The sequence below is a fragment of the Cervus canadensis genome, chromosome 11 (assembly GCF_019320065.1).
Source record: "Cervus canadensis isolate Bull #8, Minnesota chromosome 11, ASM1932006v1, whole genome shotgun sequence".
Taxonomy (NCBI): domain Eukaryota; kingdom Metazoa; phylum Chordata; class Mammalia; order Artiodactyla; family Cervidae; genus Cervus; species Cervus canadensis.
Window position 1 is genome coordinate 30,588,420 of NC_057396.1, and position 19,218 is coordinate 30,607,637.

The 19,218-nt window shown below is 41.1% G+C and overlaps 1 pseudogene; it reads right to left on the reverse strand.

Annotated features, from left to right (window-relative positions):
• Positions 1 to 13,126: 13,126 nt before the first annotated feature.
• LOC122449235 lies at positions 13,127 to 13,794 on the reverse strand (annotated as a pseudogene).
• Positions 13,795 to 19,218: the final 5,424 nt, after the last annotated feature.

Sequence of the window (19,218 nt, forward strand, 5' to 3'; positions counted from 1 at the left end):
ATTAGTATTGTAGTCTAGTATTAGTATTAGTATTAGTAATTGTAGTATAGTATTAGGATTAGTAATTAATACAATTAGTATTAGTAATTGTAGTATAATTAGTATTATAAGAATGTAAAATTAGTTAGTTATGCAAAGGTCATATATATTATATGAGGTTTCTAGAAGAGTCACTCTTAGAAACAAAAAGTAGACTAGTATATCTATTTCCCCAGGGGCTGGAGGGAGTGGGAAACAGGGAGTTATTCCTCCATGGATGCAGAGTTTCAGTTTTGTAAAGTGGAAAATTTCTGCAGACTGGGTGCACAACAGCGGGAATATACTTAACACTGCTGCACTGTACACTTCAAAATGGTCAAGATGGTAACTTTTGTTATATATATTTTATCCTAATTAAAAATACTTTAACCTTAAAATCTTTTTAATGATTAATATAAATATTAGTTGTTGCTGTTACTATGAATACTGACAGTATTTATATACTCAGCCTCTCTTTAAATGCATCTTGGAGAATCCACTCTGCACAGCGCCAGACACCAGGCCAGGCTCTGGAGAACTTTTAACTATAGGTGGTAAATGAATATAACATAGTGCTTCTTGAGGTAGGTGACAGGAAGTTTATAAAAATGTAATATAAATTAGCATCCATGTGTTGGAAGGCTCGCCAAATGTGAATCCAGCCCAGAGTGGCAATCTGCCCTCCCTTCAGCATGGTAGCAGGAGAATGCTAGAATGTAGTCAGTTGTCCTAGACTCTAGTCTGGGCACTGCTGCTAGTCACAGCAACAGAGAGAAAATGGGTGAAAGTAGGAACTCAAACCAGAAATCTTTGCTCCAAATCTTAAGTCTGAATTTACTATCTGCGTGACTTTGGTTGAGGCTTCCCATGTGACGTTAGTGGTGAGGAACTCACCTGCAATGCAAAAGACACAATGAGATGCAGGTTTAATCCCTGAGTCAGGAAGATCCCCTGGAGGAGGGCATGGCAACCCACTCCAGTATTCTTGCCTGGAGAATCCCATGGACAGAGGAGCCTGGTGGGCTACAGTCCCTGGGGTCACAAAGAGTTGGACACAACTGAAGCAACTTAACACACACGCACGCTCGCACACACCATCTTGGTCAAATTACCTAACCTGTCTGTATCTTGGTTTCTCACCTGAGGAAAGGGGGACTAACAATAGTACCTACCAAGGAATGTTGTTATGGTTTAAATGAACTATTTATCAAAGAGTTCAAAACAATGTCTTCCATATAGTAAATAATATATATAAGTATTAAATGAAACTTTCTTGATAGCAGCTAAGTCAGGGTCCAGTGGAAAAACCAGAATCCACACTAAGGATTTCAATGGAAGGAATTTCCTGTAAGAAACTGGATAAATAGGAATCAGATAACTGACAAAGCTAAAAGGGGACTCTGAGGTAGCACAGATGATAACTTCAGTCACCTCATGCGAGGCTTGGACACAAAGGGAAAAGGAGGGGCTACTGAAGCCTAGAGGCTTAGGTGATTCCCCAGTAAGCCCAGGATTGAGGCCTCTGAGGAAGGGCACTGCCTGGCTGTCGCTGGGACTGCGTGAGCTTGGAGGAGAGCCCTGTGACCTGAGACTGAGACGTCTGCGGGGGCCGTGTCACCCAGTGCTGACAGCCTCAGAAGGGCCACGATGTTTGCTCTGGGAGGGCTGGAAAAAGCTAGATGCTAGAACCAATTGCTACTGTCACGGTGGAGGGCCACTGCTGGACGATGCTATCAGTAACGGTGAACCAGACTGCACGTCCCTATCCTTCCTTCTGCTCCCCAGGCTCCCTTCCATGTCCCCTAACAGAACTTAACAGGATCCTAATGGCAAAGGAGAAATATGATTTTCAGAGTCCCAGACCCTTCCTCAAAAGGCAGAGTCTAAAAGGACGAGTTTGGCACTAGTGAAAATAACTTCATAACTGACATGCACATATGCATACTCAGTCACTCAGTCATGTCTGACTCTTTGCAACCCCATGGACTGCAGCCTGCCAGGCTCCTCTGTCCATGGGATTCTCCAGGCAAGAATGTTGGAGTGGGTAGCCATTTCTTCCTCCAGGGGCTCTTCCGAACCCACGGATTGAACCTGTGTCTCTTATGTCTCCTGCATTGGCAAGCAGATTCTTTACTACTGCACCACATGGGAAGCTCTCATAACTGATATAATAGCCCCCAAATTGCTTTCTGTTATTTCAACTCAGGAAGAGTGAACATCAACATTTTAGGAATCAATGAACTAAAATGGACCGAAATGGGCAAATTTAATTCAGATGACCATTATATCTACTACTGTGGGCAAGAATCCCTTAGAAGAAATGGAGTAGCCCTCATAGTCAACAAAAAAGTCTGAAATGCAGTACTTGGGTGCAATCTCAAAAACGACAGAATGATCTCGGTTCACTTCCAAGGCAAACAATTCAATATCACAGTAATCCAAGTCTATGGCCCAAACACTAATGCCAAAGAAGCTAAAGTTGAACGGTTCTATGAAGTCCTACAAGATCTTCTAGAACTAACACCCAAAAAAGATGTTCTTTTCATCACAAGGGACTGGAATGCAAAAATGGTAAGAGATACCTGGAGTAATAGGCAAGTTTGGCCTTGGAGTACAAAATGAAGCAGGGCAAAGGCTAACAGAATTTTGCCAAGGGAATGTACTGGTCATAGCAAACACCCTCTTCCAAGAACACAAGAAACAACTCTACACATAGACATTACCAGATGGTAAATAGTGAAATTAGATTGATTATATTCTTTGCAGCCAAAGTTGGAGAAGTTCTATACAGTCAGCAAAAACAAGGCCAGGAGCTGACTGTGGCTCAAATCATGAACTCCTTATTGCAAAATTCAGACTTAAATCGAAGAAAGTAGGGAAAATCACTAGGCTATTCAGGTACAACCTAAATTAAATCCCTTATAATTATACAGTACAAGTGACAAATAGATTCAAGGGACTAGATCTGATAGACAGAGTGCCTGAAGAACTATGGATGGAGGCGGTGATCAAAATAATCTCCAAGAAAAAGAAATGCAAAAAGGCAAAATGGTTGTCTGAGGAGGCCTTACAAATAGTTACGAAAAGAAGAGAAGTGAAAGGCAAAGGAGAAAAGGAAAGCTATACCCATCTGAATGCAGAGTTCCAAAGAATAGCAAAGAGAGATAAGAAGGCCTTCCTAAGTGAATAATGCAAAGAAATAGAGGAAAACAATAGAATGGGAAAGACTAGAGGTCTCTTCAATAAAATTAGGGATACCAAGGAAATATTTCATGCAAAGATGGGCACAATAAAGGAAACAAACAGTATGGACCTAACAGAAGCAGAAGACATTTAGAAGAGATGGCAAGAATACACAGAACTATACAAAAAAGATCTTAATGATCCAGACAACCACAATGGTGTGATCACTCACCTAGAGCCATACATCTCGGAGTGTGAAGTTAAGTGGGCCTTAGGAAGCATTACTACAAACAAAGCTAGTGGAGGTGATGGAATTCCAGCTGAGCTATTTCAAATCCTAGAAGATGCTGCTGCTAAAGTGCTGTACTCAGTATGTAAGCAATTTTGGAAAACTCAGCAGTGGCCACAGGACTGGAAAAGGTCAGTTTTCATCCCAATTCCAAAGAAAGGCAATGCCAAAGAATGTTCAAACTACCCCATAAATTGCACTCATTTCACATGCTAGCAAAGTAATGCTCAAAATTCTCCAAGCTAGGCTTCAAGAGTATGTGAATGGAGAACTTCCAGATGTTCAAGCTGGATTTAGAAAAGGCAGAGGAACCAGAGATCAAATTGCCAATATCCACTGGATCATAGAAAAAGCAAGGGAATTCCAGAAAAACATCTACTTCTGCTTCACTGACTATGATAAGGCCTTTGACTATGCAGAGCACAACAAACTGTGGAAAAATGTTAGAGATGGGAATACCAGACCACCTTACCTCCCTCCTGTGAAACCTGTATGCAGGTCAAGAAGCAACAGTTAGAACTGGACATGGAACAACACACTGGTTCAAAATTGGGAAAGGAGAATGTCAAGGCTGTATACTGTCATTTTGCTTATTTAACTTATATGCAGAGTATATCATGTGAAGTACCAGGCTGGAAGAAGCACAAGATAGCATCAAGATTGCTGGGAGAAATATCAATAACCTCAGATATGCAGATGACACCATCCTTACGGCAGAAAGCGAAGAGGAACTAAAGAGCCTCTTGATGAAGGTGAAAGAGGAGAGTGAAAAAGCTGACTTAAAAGTCAACATTCAAAAAACTAAGATCATGGCATCTGGTTCCATCATTTCATAGCAAATAGATGGGGAAACAGTGGAATCAGTGACAGACTTTATATTCTTGGGCTACAAAATCACTGCAAACAGTGACTTCAGCCATGAAATTAAAAGATGCTTCCTCCTTGGAAGAAAAGTTATGACCAATCTAGACAGAGTATTGAAAAGCAGAGACATCATTTTGTCAACAAAGGTCCATATAGTCAAAGCTATGATTTTTCCAGTAGTCATGTATGGATGTGAGAGTTGTACCATAAAGAAGACTGAGCACTGAAGAACTGATGCTTTTGAATTGTGGTGTTGGAGAAAACTCTTGAGAGTTCCTTAGACAGCAAGGCGATCAAACCAGTAAATCCTGGAGGAAATCAATCCTGAATATTCATTGAAAGGAATCATGCTGAAGCTCCAAGACTTTGGCCACCTGATACAAAGAGTAGACTCACTGGAAAAGACCCTGATGCTGGGAAAGATGAGGGCAGGAGGAGAAGGGGACGACAGAGGATGAGACAGTTGGATGGCATCACCGACTCAACGGATGTGAGTTTGAGCAAACTCCGGAGATGGTTAAGGACGGAGAGGCCTGGTGTGCTGCAGTCCATGGGGTCGCGAAGAGTTGGACATGGCTGAGCAACTGAACAACAACAGCAACTTCAGTTCAGCTACAGATGCCAGTTCTGACCTCCAGATAATCCTGGAATATATTCACACTCTTCAGCTATCAAGGGTATGTAGCCCACAGATTCAGGGCAATCCCTATCCAATTAGCAATGACCTTTTCCAACAGAACTAGAACAAGAAAATTTTTAACTTTTTATATTAAACACAAAAGACCCTGAATAGCCAAAGCAATCTTGAGAAAGAAAGACGGAGCTGGAGGAATCAGGCTTCCTGACGTCAGACCGTACTAGAAAGCTACAGTATAAAACAGTATGGTACAGGCACAAAAACAGAAATACAGATAAATGGAACAGAACAGAAAGCCCGGAAATAAACCCATGCACCTATCGCCAATTAATCTATGATAAAGGAGGCAAGAATATCAATGGAGAAAAGACAGTCTCTTCAATAAATGGTACTGGGAGAACTGGACAGCTACATGTAAAAGAATGAAATTACAACATAGAGTCTCAACACCATACACAAAAATAAACTCAAAATGATTTAAAAACATAAATGTAAGACCATATACTATAAAACCCTTAGAAGAAAACATAGGTAGAACACTTTTTGACATAAATCACAGCATGGTTCAAAGGGATATAGGCACCCCAATATGCATAGCAGCACTACTCAAATTAGCAAAGACATGGAAGCAACCTAAACGTTCACCAACAGATGAATGGATAAAGATGTGGTACATATATACAATGGGATATTACTCAGCCATGAAAGAGAATAGAAATAATGCCATTTGCAGTAACATGAATGGCCCTGGAGATTATTTTACGAAGTGAAGTCAGTCAGACAGAGAAAGACCAATATCATATAATATTACTTATATGTGGAATCTAATAAAACAAAATGATAAAATGAACTTATTTACAAAGCAGAAACAGAATCTCAGACTTACAAACTCATGGTTATCAAAAGAGAAAGGAGGCAGGTATAAATGGGGATTGAGTTTGGGACTGACACATACATACTGCTACATTTAAAACACATAACCAATAAGGACCTACTGTGTAGCACAGGAAACTCTGCTCAATATTGTATAATAACCTAAATGGGAAAAGAATCTGAAAAAGAAATACGTATAACTGAATCACTTTGCTTTACACCTGAAATTCACACAACATTGTATATCAACTGTAGTCCAATATAGAATAAAATTTTTTTAAAAAATATGTCTTTAAAAATGAAAAAAGAAGAGTAGGTAGCCTAGCCACCCCAAGCTTTCCTTTTCCAGCCTAACAGAGCCTTACACTGATTTCTTCACTGTGGGCTCCTTAAAACAGAATCTCTGGCTCATTTCTGTGCCCCCTTGGATTCAGCATAACACCACAAACACACCTGGGGCTTTCTCGGCATTGATTAGCTGTTAGATGGCTGTCAATGTTGGGAAATTCTTTGTATTGAGTCCAAACCAGCCTGTCCTCAAAGCAAGTGACCTGTGCAGTTCAGGACACCACCTCTCCCACTTGAGGCTGTGGCATGATTACAGTTAGGACTCCCCGGAGGAGAAGTCTCCATCCCACCACATGGGCAGCGGGGAGGGAGGTTCGGAGGGAAATGCAGAGGGTGGGTGGGTGTGTCCTTTGCAACTTCCCCCATCACCTGGCCTAGCTGCCTTCTCCTCCTCAGGTTACTTGAGACCTCTAGAGCATGAGCTCGTGGAGATCCTTGTAAGAGCAGTGAGCTTTCAGGAAGGATCAATCTTTGCCAACTGCAGGGAGAGAGTCTTGCCTGGCTCTGTTCATGGTAGACTCAGGACAGCACGAAGAGGAACCAAAGCAGCTTGGGAGCCACCTGTGGTCATCCTTCTACCGTGTCACTTCCTATGTGACCTTAGGCAAGCAACTTGGGCCTCACTTACTCAATGGAATTAAATTAGAGTCAATAATGGCACTGAACTCAGAGGGTTGTTACTATTCATGACACATAATGAATGTTCAATATATATTAGCTATTTCTGAGCACTGGTTACTTGACATTGTACAGAGTGTCATTGGCTACCCTGTCATTTAAACCTTTACACCCCTTGTGACTGGGTATATCATCTGCTTTTTACACTGAAAATAAACTGGCCATGTAGACAAGAGGCAGGGCCAGGGTTTTTGAACCCAGGGCTAACTCCAGAACCAGGGCTTAGGGATGGTACTGCCCCCTAAAGAGGACTGGGGAAATTGGTGGGAAGTTTTTGTTGCTGCTGTGATTGGAGGCACTGTGGCTTTCAGTGAGGGTGGGGTGGGGGGGCGGGTTTGATTCCTTGCAATACCAAGGTGGTCAGTTCTGCACATCAAAGAAATTTCCTTCCACATTTCCAGTGATTTCTGAATGTCTCCTGGATATTCACATAGGTGAAAAAGCTTTCTATGATGTTGTACAAAAAAAACACAAAGTCTTTTTTAATTTAAAAATAAACTGAATTTTTCCTGAATGTAAATACCATGTAAAAGGAGAAGTGAAATGTCTTTCTTTCAGTTAGGACAATACAAAGATTTGGTCAGCGTTTCAGAAGAGCCTGTCTTGACAGCCATGCAGTGATGTCTGAGGCATCAAAACAGTGGGCTGAATTCTGCTTTCACAAGGATTCTGCAGAAGGGGTGAGCACCCCACAGTTATGCCTTCCAGTTTAACCGAACTTGAGCATCTGTCTATTAAAACACACATCAATTTACTGCAAACAGTTTTTCTTTCACTTTTTCAGATTTATAATTAGAGTATTAAATGGAATATTTTGGTTTCCTATGAATTTCTTTTTTTTTTCTATGAATTTCATTCCAGAGTAATAAAGAGGATATTACAGAATATTTGTTACAAAAAAGAAGCTCAAGCTCTAATTGGGTTAATAACTCCATTGCATTGTTGTATATGCTTTCCAAGGACTGATAGGATTTAAGTAATCAAGTTTGCACTCAAATTCACAGCCTGTGTCTGAGATCATGCAAGATTTTCCTTTTGTTCATTGCTAAGCCACACCTAGAAACTATGTCCCTTGATTCAACACATATACATTAGGTGCCTACCCCCCAAAAAAGAGCATGTAGCAACTACCTCTAACATAGGTATTAAGTGAGAAAACAGAATCTCCCAGAAGTCAGAAACAACTTTGGTACAACTTCTTAGAGGGAAATTATATTTTCAAGAAAGCATTTTCAGGGACTTCCCTGGTGGTCCAGTGGCTGAGACTCCACGCTCCCAATCCAGGAAGCCCAGGTTCAATACCTGGTCAGGGAACTAGATACCACATGTCGCAACTAAGACCCAGCAGAGCCAAATAAATAAATAAATTTTAAAAAAAGAAAAGAAAAACATTTTCAGAAGGAAAACTTATTGAGGTCTGCACAGCGGGGAGAACATGCTATGCAGACCCCAGAGCTCTGACTCTGCTCCCTGATTCCCAGGGAAGGAGGGTCTAGAAATAGTGGGGGAGGAATGTGAAAATGAAGCCATAGTCTGTACCTCAGAGGATCTCACTGCTGAGGAAAGAGAGAGCCAGATACACAGACAGCTCCAAAATATATGCAAAGTACTCTACTGACGGCGTGGAATGACTAGGGAGCACTGAGTGGGGGAGTCACCCACTTTGCCCAGAAGAATCTGGAGAGGGAATATTTCAGCTTTTGAAAAATGAATAGATCACCAGGTAGAGAGGAAGAAGGAAGTCATTCTAAGCCCACAAGTCCCATCTTGATGACTTTCTTCTCTCTTGGCCCAACCTGTGCCCATTCCCCCCAAGCTACCTCTGAAAACCACATCTTGCAACACTTCCTGCTTTTGTTTCAGTCATTTCCTTTAAATTGAGAGCACCTGTGTTTCTTGCATTGGTCTTCTTCCTCCATCTTGATCTCTGCTGGCAGTTTTACATAGGAAAGCTTGCCATGCTCGAATTTATCCTTAATACAAGCATGATACCAAAGCTCAATTCATTAAAGAATAGCTATGAAAAACCCAAAGTTAGATGTCCATTGACAGATGAATGAATAAAAAAGTAGTAGAACATATACACAATGGAATATTGACTAGCTATGAAAAGGAACACATTTGAGTCAATTCTAATGAAGTGAATGAACCTAGAGCCTATTATACAGAGTGAAGTAAGTTGGAAGGAGAAGGATTAATATTGTACATTAACACCATATATATGAAATCTAGAAAGATGGTACTGATGATCTTATTTGCAGGGCAGCAAAGGCGATGCAGACATAAAGGATAGGCTTTTGGACATGGGTGGGTGAAGGAGAGGGTGGAATGATTTGAGAGAGTACATTGAAACAAACATTACCATATGTAAAATAGATAGCCAGTGGGAATTTTCTGTATGATACAGGGAACCCAAATCTGGTGCTCCATGACAACCCAGAGGGCTGGGATGGGGAGGGAGACTCAAGAGAAAGGGGATATATGTATACCTATGGCTGAATCATGTTGATATATGGCAGAAACCACCACAGCACTGGAAAGTAATTACCCTCCAGTTGAAAATAAAACTTAAAAAAAAAAAAAAAACCTCAAGGTTAGTATCATACTTAATGGTGAAATATTAAGTGCTTTCCTCCTAAGATCAGAAACAAGGCAAAGGATGTCCACTCTCACCATTCTATTCAACATTTTATTGGTGGTCTCCGCCAAAGCAATAAGGAAAGAAAAAGAAGTAAACTTGTCATACTGGAAAAGGAAGAAGTAAATTATCTTTCCTTGCAGATAACATGATTGCTTATGGAAAAAAAAGCTGAAGAAACTCGGCAAAACCAGTACTGGAATTAATAAGTGAATTTAGCAAGATCACACAGTATGTGGTCAACATTTGAGTTCCACTGTATTCTTGTAAAGTAGAAGTAATTAAGTGGAAAATTAAAATTTGAAACTATTCTATTTACAATAGCATTAAAAAATGTAAACAGAAATCAATTTAATAAAAGGTAAAAGATTTCTTCATTCTAAACTACAAAACATTGCTGACAGAAATTAAAGAAGACCTAAATAAATGATAAGACACGCCATGTTCATGGATTGGTATTTAGTAATATTGTTTAGATATCAACTTTACCCAATTTAAACTTTAGTCATTAAAATACCAAGATCCCCTGGAGAAGGAAATGGCAAACCACTCCAACAGTCTTCCTGGAAATTCCCATGGACAGAGGAGCCTGGCAGGCTACAGTCCATGGGGTTGCAAAGAGTTGAAGACCATTGAGCAGCTAAACAACAACAACATTAAAATATCAATTATAATATAAGAAGGAGATTTTTTTTTTAAAGAAATGAGTTGATTTTTTAAATATACTTGGAAAATAAAAAGGTCTAGAAGAGTCAAAACACACTTGAAAAAGAACAAAGTTCTTCTCAGACTGCCTGATTTGAAGACTTGCTATGGAGCTATAGTAATCAGACTTAAACACAAACGTAACCAAGTTTAACTGTTCCAATTATCTATCACCACATAACAGATCACCCTAAAACAGTAGCTTAAAACAACAGCAATCATTGATTTTGCACATAGTTGACTAGGCTCAGCTGACCATTTCTCACTCAGAGGCTCTCTGAATGAAGATATAGTGGCTGATGGCTGGGGCTAGAGTCATTTCCAAGGCTGCTTCACTCACATGTCTGGTGCCCAGACTAGGGCCATGCAACACCTGGAGCTCCTCAAGCTTCTCTCATAGTGGTCTTTCCACATGGTGGAGTCAGGATCAGACTTCCTACAGGGCAGCTGAAGAGTCTACAGTGAATGTCCAGAGAGCCAGGTGGAAGCAGCAGAAATTTAATAATCTAGATTTAGAAGTTACTCAGAGTTACCTGCTCCACCTTCTATCCATTAGAAGTCAGGATAGCCAGGCTGCATTCATGAGGAGAGGAATTAAGACTCCATACCTTGATAAAAGAAGTGCCCCCCCAAAAAAACTGCAGACATGTTTTAAAACCACCACATAAACCAAATAAGGGCCTGAAATAAAAATCACTCTTGGCCTAAACTATGGTAGAAATAAATATGGTAGAAATAAGAAAGCACCTGATAAAATGATGAGAAACACCATCTGGGACTATTTGAGCTTCCTCAAGCTCCTGATGAGCTTCATCAGCAATGACAGGCAGGTAGAAGACAAGAACCAGGGTGAGAGAGGGCCCTGTCCCCACCTCATTCAAGTATGGCCTTACTCAACCACATGAGGTCCTCACCCTTCTCGGACCTGCTCCCTCTCATCCCCGGGCCTCTTCGACACACTGCTCCACTGACTAGCGTGCCCTTCCTCTTTCCTGTGGCTACCTCTGACTTGTTCTTCGGGTTCACTTTAGGCTTTTACCCCTCCAGGAGGCCTTCCCTGACCCCCAAGCCTGGGTCAAGGCCCCTCCTGTGGAGTGTCATAACTCCTTGTACTTGGCCTGTTTTCAAGGTTTATTAGTGTCTTGTTGCTACTTATTCACTTGATACCTCTACTAGAGGTGAAGTTGCCTGAGGGCAGAAGGGGAGGTTGATGAACGACTTCCAAGAGGGTATGGAATTTTCCTGAGCTACAACAGGACTCAAAGCCACAAGCAAGTGGCTGCTTTGTCCCGAGATAGCGTGCACCACCTCCTTGCACAGGCAGACTAGAGCCGGGCAGAGCAGGTCTGACGAGTGATTAGCTCCGCCGTGTGAATAGCCGACAATGCAATCTGCTCAACCGTGGCCTCCCCTCCAGCCTCCCCAAATCAGCAACTCCCCTTCCCAGCTCCTCTCTGAGAGTAGATCGACCTGCTTCCCACTAAAACCATAGACGCGATAATAGGAGGAAAAAAATAGGGTTGAGGGCAGGACAATTGGTGGCAACGAGATGAACACAGACTAATGATGCGGGCCTCGCCCTGGCCACCCCAGCCTGGGCTGGCGAAGGTTCATAGTTGATACCCATTAAAGAGCTTAATGAAATAATTATAATTCACACCCCAGAGTATCAAAGAATCAATACTGGGGAACTTTGGGCCACTCTGGGGGTGGCATCCCACCGGCTTCACAGTTCAGCACAGCGGGCAGAGCTGGTGGAAGTAAATGCAGTTGACACGGAAGTTGCATTAAAAGAGGGCAATAATAGATTAAAAGCTGCCGGAATCCTGGCGACTGACCGTCAATATCCTTTATCCCCTACCTCGCCCCAATTCTGCCCCCTCCAAGCACTATTAGTCCAAATCGATGGGCTGTCAATTGACATCACCAGCTCCAGCATTAATGCGAGCTCACAAAAGAAGCCCGGCCCTGTATTATCACTCCTCTCGCTTCCAAATTACCACATAATGCAGGCCACGGGCAGCTTGTGACATGTTAACACTATACACGATTTGTTGGGATTGGACTAAATATTTCATGGCTAAAGATTTCATCAGAGACTTGATGACAGAAATAAACTGCTGCCCACGGGGAAATCACTGGAAATAATAGAATTAGGCGTTGTTGGAAAATCCAGAGGGACCAAGGGCTGGTAAAAGGATACAAGGGAACACTGGCCACAGCTGGTGGCCTGCGGTGGGCCTGCTTCTGAGAAAGAGACTGCAAAGAAAGGCCTTTTTGTTGGTCCCCCATAAGAACAGGTATTCAGATTTCAGCTGGTTTACTTTCTACTCTTGTGCAAAAGCTGGGGAGGGGATTCCTCTTCTGTGATGACTGGGAATGTGATTGTCATGGGGTGAATTGTGTCCCCTTCACCCCAACTAAAAAAATAAGAAGTCCTAATCCCCATCTCAGAATGTGACCTCGTTTGGAAATAGTCATTACAGAGGTAATTAGTTAAAATGAGGTCACTATGGTGGGTCCTAACCCCAGTATGACTGTTGTCCTTATTTTTTTAAAAAAAAGGAATTTGGACACAGAAACAAATGTGCACAGAGGGAAAAAGATGTGAAGACATACAGGGAGAAGACAGTCATATGACTGGACTGATGCATCTTTAAGCCCAAGGATGCAGGCAGCCATCAAAAGCCAGAAGGGAAGAGCCGGACCACTCCCTCCCTGAGTAATCGAGAGCATGGCACTGCCAAACCTTGATTTCTGACTGCTAGCCTCCAGAACTGTGACAATACATTTCTGTTGTTTAAGTTTTTGTACTTTGCAGGGGTTTTGGGGGGCAGGGAAGTAGGATTTATTGCTAGGAATGCATGAGTAAGGAGGGGACAGCTCAAGGCTCTCATGAATACAGGGCCTGCCATTTGTCCAGAGAACCACGACTGGGTATGTTTTTAACCCCCAGCCATAGGGGAAGAATCACTCTTCTGCCACCATGTTTTCAAATTTATCCACATTAAACTTTGAAGATCCCCACTTCTGGGGATCTTCTGGCGTCCAGGGAACTTGAACTCGGCCCTGTGGAGGGCCTCAATCACATGCTTCTTGTTCTGCAGCTTGGTGCAGATGGACATCGTGACTTGGCCAACGTGGACCCTGACCACTGTGCCCTGGGGCTTTCCAGAGGCACCACACATACCTGTCTGGAGCCTGTCAGCTCCACTATAGGACAACACCTTGTTGAGGATGATGTGGAAGGGTGGAGCTGCCCTTGGATGTGAAAGCCACCTTTGCCACAGCTTCTCACCACTTTTTGTACTTGTTGGCACAAATACGGGAAGCCTCCAGGGCTTCGGAAAAGAGCTGCTCATACTCATTTGACCCCATGTGGCCACAGAGGGGGAACTCATCCAGTTTTGCCTTCTTCCGCACCACGTCCAAGATGCACATCTCAGCATTAGGGACACCTTGGCGGAAGTGAGACTTTGGGTACGGCTTGCTCTTACAATACCGGTAACACTGGGCGGGGCAGTGGCCAATGGTGACACCAGGATCTTCAGCGGTGTGCCAAAGGGAGAGTTACAGATTTTTGATGTGGACCATTTTTAAAGTCTTTATTTAATTTGTTACAGTATTGCTTCTGTTTTATGTTTTTGTTTTTTGGCCATGAGGCATGCGGGATCTTAGCTCCCGACCAGGGATCAAATCACCACACACCTTACATTAGAAGGTGAAGTGGTAACCACTGGATCACTAGGGACGTCCCCTAAGTTTTTGGTACTTTGTTATGGCAGCCTTAGGAAATGTTAATATTATCTAACTAATAGTTAATAATACTAGCTCTTCTAACACATACTCTATAAGTCAGGCAGAGAGCTAAACACTCTACATACACTGGCTCATTTAATCCTCATAACAAGCCTAATGGTTGATGACTATAATTCCCATTTCATAGGTAAAGATACTCAGTTTCAGAATAATTTGCCTAAGGTCACAAACCCAGTAAACGGCAGAGCAGGTCCCAGACAGACACATAAGAAACACTAGATCAACAAGATTTCTGGTGAATATTTGCAGTATCTCTCAAGTGGTTACTTGCCTGCAGCTTGCTTTCTTTCAGCCCACCGACCTGTTTCAACTCCTGGGTTTGGAACCTGGATATGCTTGGTTTGAGAGGCCACAATGTCTCAAAGGGAAGTGTAAGCATTAGAAAACAACAGCACAGGACTTCCCTGGTGGTCCAGGTCCAGCAGTCAAGACTCTGCACTTCTGCTGCAGGGGGCGTGGGTTTGATCCCTGGTCAGGGAACCAAGATCCTGCATGCCGCATAGTGTGGCCCAAAAAATAAAACAGCACAGGGCACTGGGGAAATGGGAGAGTATGGCGAAAGGGTCTAAACTTACAGTCACAAGATAAGTAAGTTCGAGGATCTAATGTACAGCCCCATGATTTTATTTAACAATATATGTACTGAATACTTAGAAATTGCTGAGAGTAAATTTTTTTTTAATTGGAGTATAACTGCTTTACAGTACTGTTAGTTTATATAGTACTGTTTCTACAGTACTGTATACTGTATAGTTTATACAGTACTGTTATAACATTAGTTATAATGAAGTGAATCAGCTCTATATATACCTACATCCCCTCCCTCTGGAGCCTTCCCACTAGGTCACCGCAGAGCACCGAACTGAGCTCCCTGTGCTATACAGAAGCTTTCCATTCTATACATGGTAATATACGTACATTCCAATCCCAAAGAAAGGCAATGCCACAGAATGCTCAAGCTACCACACAATTGCACTCATCTCACACACTAGCAAAGTAATGCTCAAAGTTCTCCAAACCAGGCTTCAACAGTACGTGCACCATGAACTTCCAGATGTTCAAGCCGGATTTAGAAAAAGCAGAGGAACCAGAGATCAAATTGCCAACATCCGTTGGATCATCGAAAAAGCAAGAGAGTTCCAGAAAAACACCTACTTCTGCTTTATTGACTATGCCAAAGCCTTTGACTGTGTGGATCACAACAAACTGTGGAAAATTCTTCAAGAGACGGGAATACCAGACCACCTGACCTGCCTCTTGAGTAACCTGTACGCAGGTCAGGAAGCAACAGTTAGAACTGGACACGGAACAGACTGGTCCCCAATTGGGAAAGGAGTACGTCAAGGCTGTATATTGTTACCCTGCTTATTTAACTTATATGCAGAGTACATCATGAGAAACGCTGGGCTGGATGAAGCACAAGCTGGCATCAAGATTGCCAGGAGAAATATCAATAACCTCAGATATGCAGATGACATTACCCTTATGGCAGAAAGTGAAGAACTAACAAGCCTCTTGATGAAAGTGAGAGAGTGAAAAAGTTGGCTTAAAACGCAATATGTACGGCAAACACTAACGAGTATGAAAGAGGAAATTAATAGTAACACAATAATAGTGGGAGACTTTAATACCCCACTCACAACTATGGATAGATCAACTAAACAGAAAATTAACAAGGAAACACAAACCTTAAATGACACAATGGACCAGCTAGACCTAATTGATATCTATAGGACATTTCACCCCAAAACAATCAACTTCACCTTTTTCTCAAGTGCACACTGAACCTTTCTTCAGAATAGATCACATCCCTGGCCTAAAATCTGGTCTTGGAAAATTCAAAAAAATTGAAATCATCCAGTCATTCTTTTCTGACCACATTGCAGTAAGATTAGATCTCAATTACAGGAAAAAAATTGTTAAAAATTCAAACACCTGGAGGCTAAATAACACGCTTCTGAATAACCAACAAATCATAGAAGAAATCAAAAAAGAAATCAAAATATGTATAGAAATGAATGAAAATGAAAACACAACAACCCAAAACCTATGGGACACTGTAAAAGCAGTGCTAAGGGGAAGGTTCATAGCATTACAGGCTTACATCAAGAAACAAGAAAAAAACCAAATAAATAACCTAACTCTACACCTAAAGCAATTAGAGAAGGAAGAAATGAAGAACCCCAGGGTTAGCAGAAGGAAAGAAATCTTAAAAATTAGGGCAGAAATAAATGCAAAAGAAACTAAAGAGACCATAGCAAAAATCAACAAAGCTAAAAGCTGGTTTTTTGAAAAAAAAAAACAAAATTGACAAACCATTAGCAAGACTCATTAAGAAACAAAGAGAGAAGAACCAAATTAACAAAATTAGAAATGAAAATGGAGAGATCACAACAGACAACACTGAAATACAAAGGATCATAAGAGACTACTACCAGCAGCTCTATGCCAATAAAATGGACAACTTGGATGAAATAGACAAATTCTTAGAAAAGTATAACTTTCCAAAACTGAACCAGGAAGAAATAGAAGATCTTAACAGACCCATCACAAGCAAGGAAATCGAAACTGTAATCAGAAATCTTCCAGCAAACAAAAGCCCAGGACCAGATGGCTTCACAGCTGAATTCTACCAAAATTTTAGAGAAGAGCTAACACCTATCTTACTCAAACTCTTCCAGAAAATTGCAGATGAAGGTAAGCTTCCAAACTCATTCTATGAGGCCACCATCACCCTAAATTCCAAAACCAGACAAAGATGCCAGCAAAAAAAGAAAAACTACAGCCAATATCACTGGAGAACATAGATGCAAAAATCCTTAACAAAAATTCTAGCAAACAGAATCCAACAACAATATTTAAAAAAAACATACACCAAGTTGGGCTGTATCCCAGAATCGCAAGGATTCTTTAAATGCCGCAAATCAATCAATGTTAATTACACCACATAACAAATTGAAAGATAAAACCATATGTTATCTCAATAGGATGCAGGAAAGCCGTTGACAAAAATTCAACACTCAATTATTGCATTAAAAACCACCAGAAAGCAGGAATAGAAGGAACATACCTCAACATAGTAAAAGCCATATATGACAAACCCATAGCAAGCATTACCCTCAATGGTGAAAAATTGAAAGCATTTCCCCTGAAATCAGGAACAAGACAAGGGTGCCCACTCTCACCACCACTATTCAACATAGTGTTGGAAGTTTTGGCCACAGCAATCAGAGAAGAAAAAGAAGTAAAAGGAATCCAGATAGGAAAAGAAGAAGTGAAACTCTCGCTGTTTGCAGATGACTTGATCCTCTATATAGAAAACCCTAAAGACTCTACAAGAAAATTACTAGAGCTAATTAATGAATATAGTAAAGTTGCAGGATATAAAAATAACACACAGAAATCCCTTGCATTCCTATACACTAACAATGAAAAAACAGAAAGAGAAATTAAGGAAACAATACCATTCACCATTGAAACAAAAAAAGAAAATACTAGAGTATATCACCTAAAGAAACAAAAGACTATACTAGGAAACTACAAAACACTGATGAAAGAAATCAAAAGAGGAACAAACAGAGATGGAGAAACATACCGTGTTCATGGATTGGAAGAATCAATATTGTCAAAATGGCTATCTACCCAAAGCAACCTATAGATTCAGTGCAATCCCTATCAAGCTACCAACGGTATTTTTCACAGAACTAGACCAAAGAATTTCACAATTTGTATGGAAATACAAAAAACCTCGAATAGCCAAAGTAATCTTGAGAAAGAAGAATGGAACTGGAGGAATCAACCTGCCTGACTTCAGACTCTACTACAAAGCCACAGTCATCAAGACAGTATGGTACTGGCACAAAGACAGAAATATAGATCAATGGAACAGAATAGAAAGCCCAGAGATAAATCCACGAACCTTTGGACACCTTATCTTTGGCAAAGGAGGCAAGGATATACAATGGAAAAAAGACACCCTCTTTAACAAGTGGTGCTGGGAAAACTGGTCAACCACTTGTAAAAGAATGAAACTAGAACACTTTCTAACACCGTACACAAAAATAAACTCAAAAATGGATTAAAGATCTAAATGTAGACGAGAAACTATGAAACTCCTAGAGGAAAACATAGGCAAAACACTCTCTGACATAAAATCACAGCAAGATCCTCTATGACCACCTCCCAGAATATTGGAAATAAAAGCAAAACTAAACAAATGGGACCTAATGAAACTTAAAAGCTTTTGCACTACAAAGGAAACTATAAGTAAGGTGAAAAGACAGCCCTCAGATTGGGAGAAAATAATAGCAAATGAAGCAACAGACAAAGGATTAATCTCAAAAATATACAAGCAACTCCTGCAGCTCAATTCCAGAAAAATAAATGACCCAATCAAAAAATGGGCCAAAGAACTAAACAGACATTTCTCCAAAGAAGACATACAGATGGCTAACAAACACATGAAAAGATGCTCAACATCACTCATTATCAGAGAAATGCAAATCAAAACCACAATGAGGTACCATTACACGCCAGTCAGGATGGCTGCTATCCAAAAGTCTACAAGCAATAAATGCTGGAGAGGGTGTGGAGAAAAGGGAACCTCTTACACTGTTGGTGGGAATGCAAACTAGTACAGCCACTATGGAGAACAGTGTGGAGATTCTTAAAAAACTGGAAATAGAACTGCCATATGACCCAGCAATCCCACTTCTGGGCATACACACTGAGGAAACCAGATCTGAAAGAGACACGTGCACCCCAATGTTCATCGCAGCACTGTTTATAATAGCCAGGACATGGAAGCAACCTAGATGCCCATCAGCAGATGAATGGATAAGGAAGCTGTGGTACATATACACCATGGAATATTACTCAGCCGTCAAAAAGAATTCATTTGAACCAGTCCTAATGAGATGGATGAAACTGGAGCCCCTTATACAGAGTGAAGTAAGCCAGAAAGATAAAGAACATTACAGCATACTAACACATATATATGGAATTTAGAAAGATGGTAACGATAACCCTATATGCAAAACAGAAAAAGAGACACAGAAATACAGAACAGACTTTTGAACTCTGTGGGAGAATGTGAGGGTGGGATATTTCAAAAGAACAGCATGTATACTATCTATGGTGAAACAGATCACCAGCCCAGGTGGGATG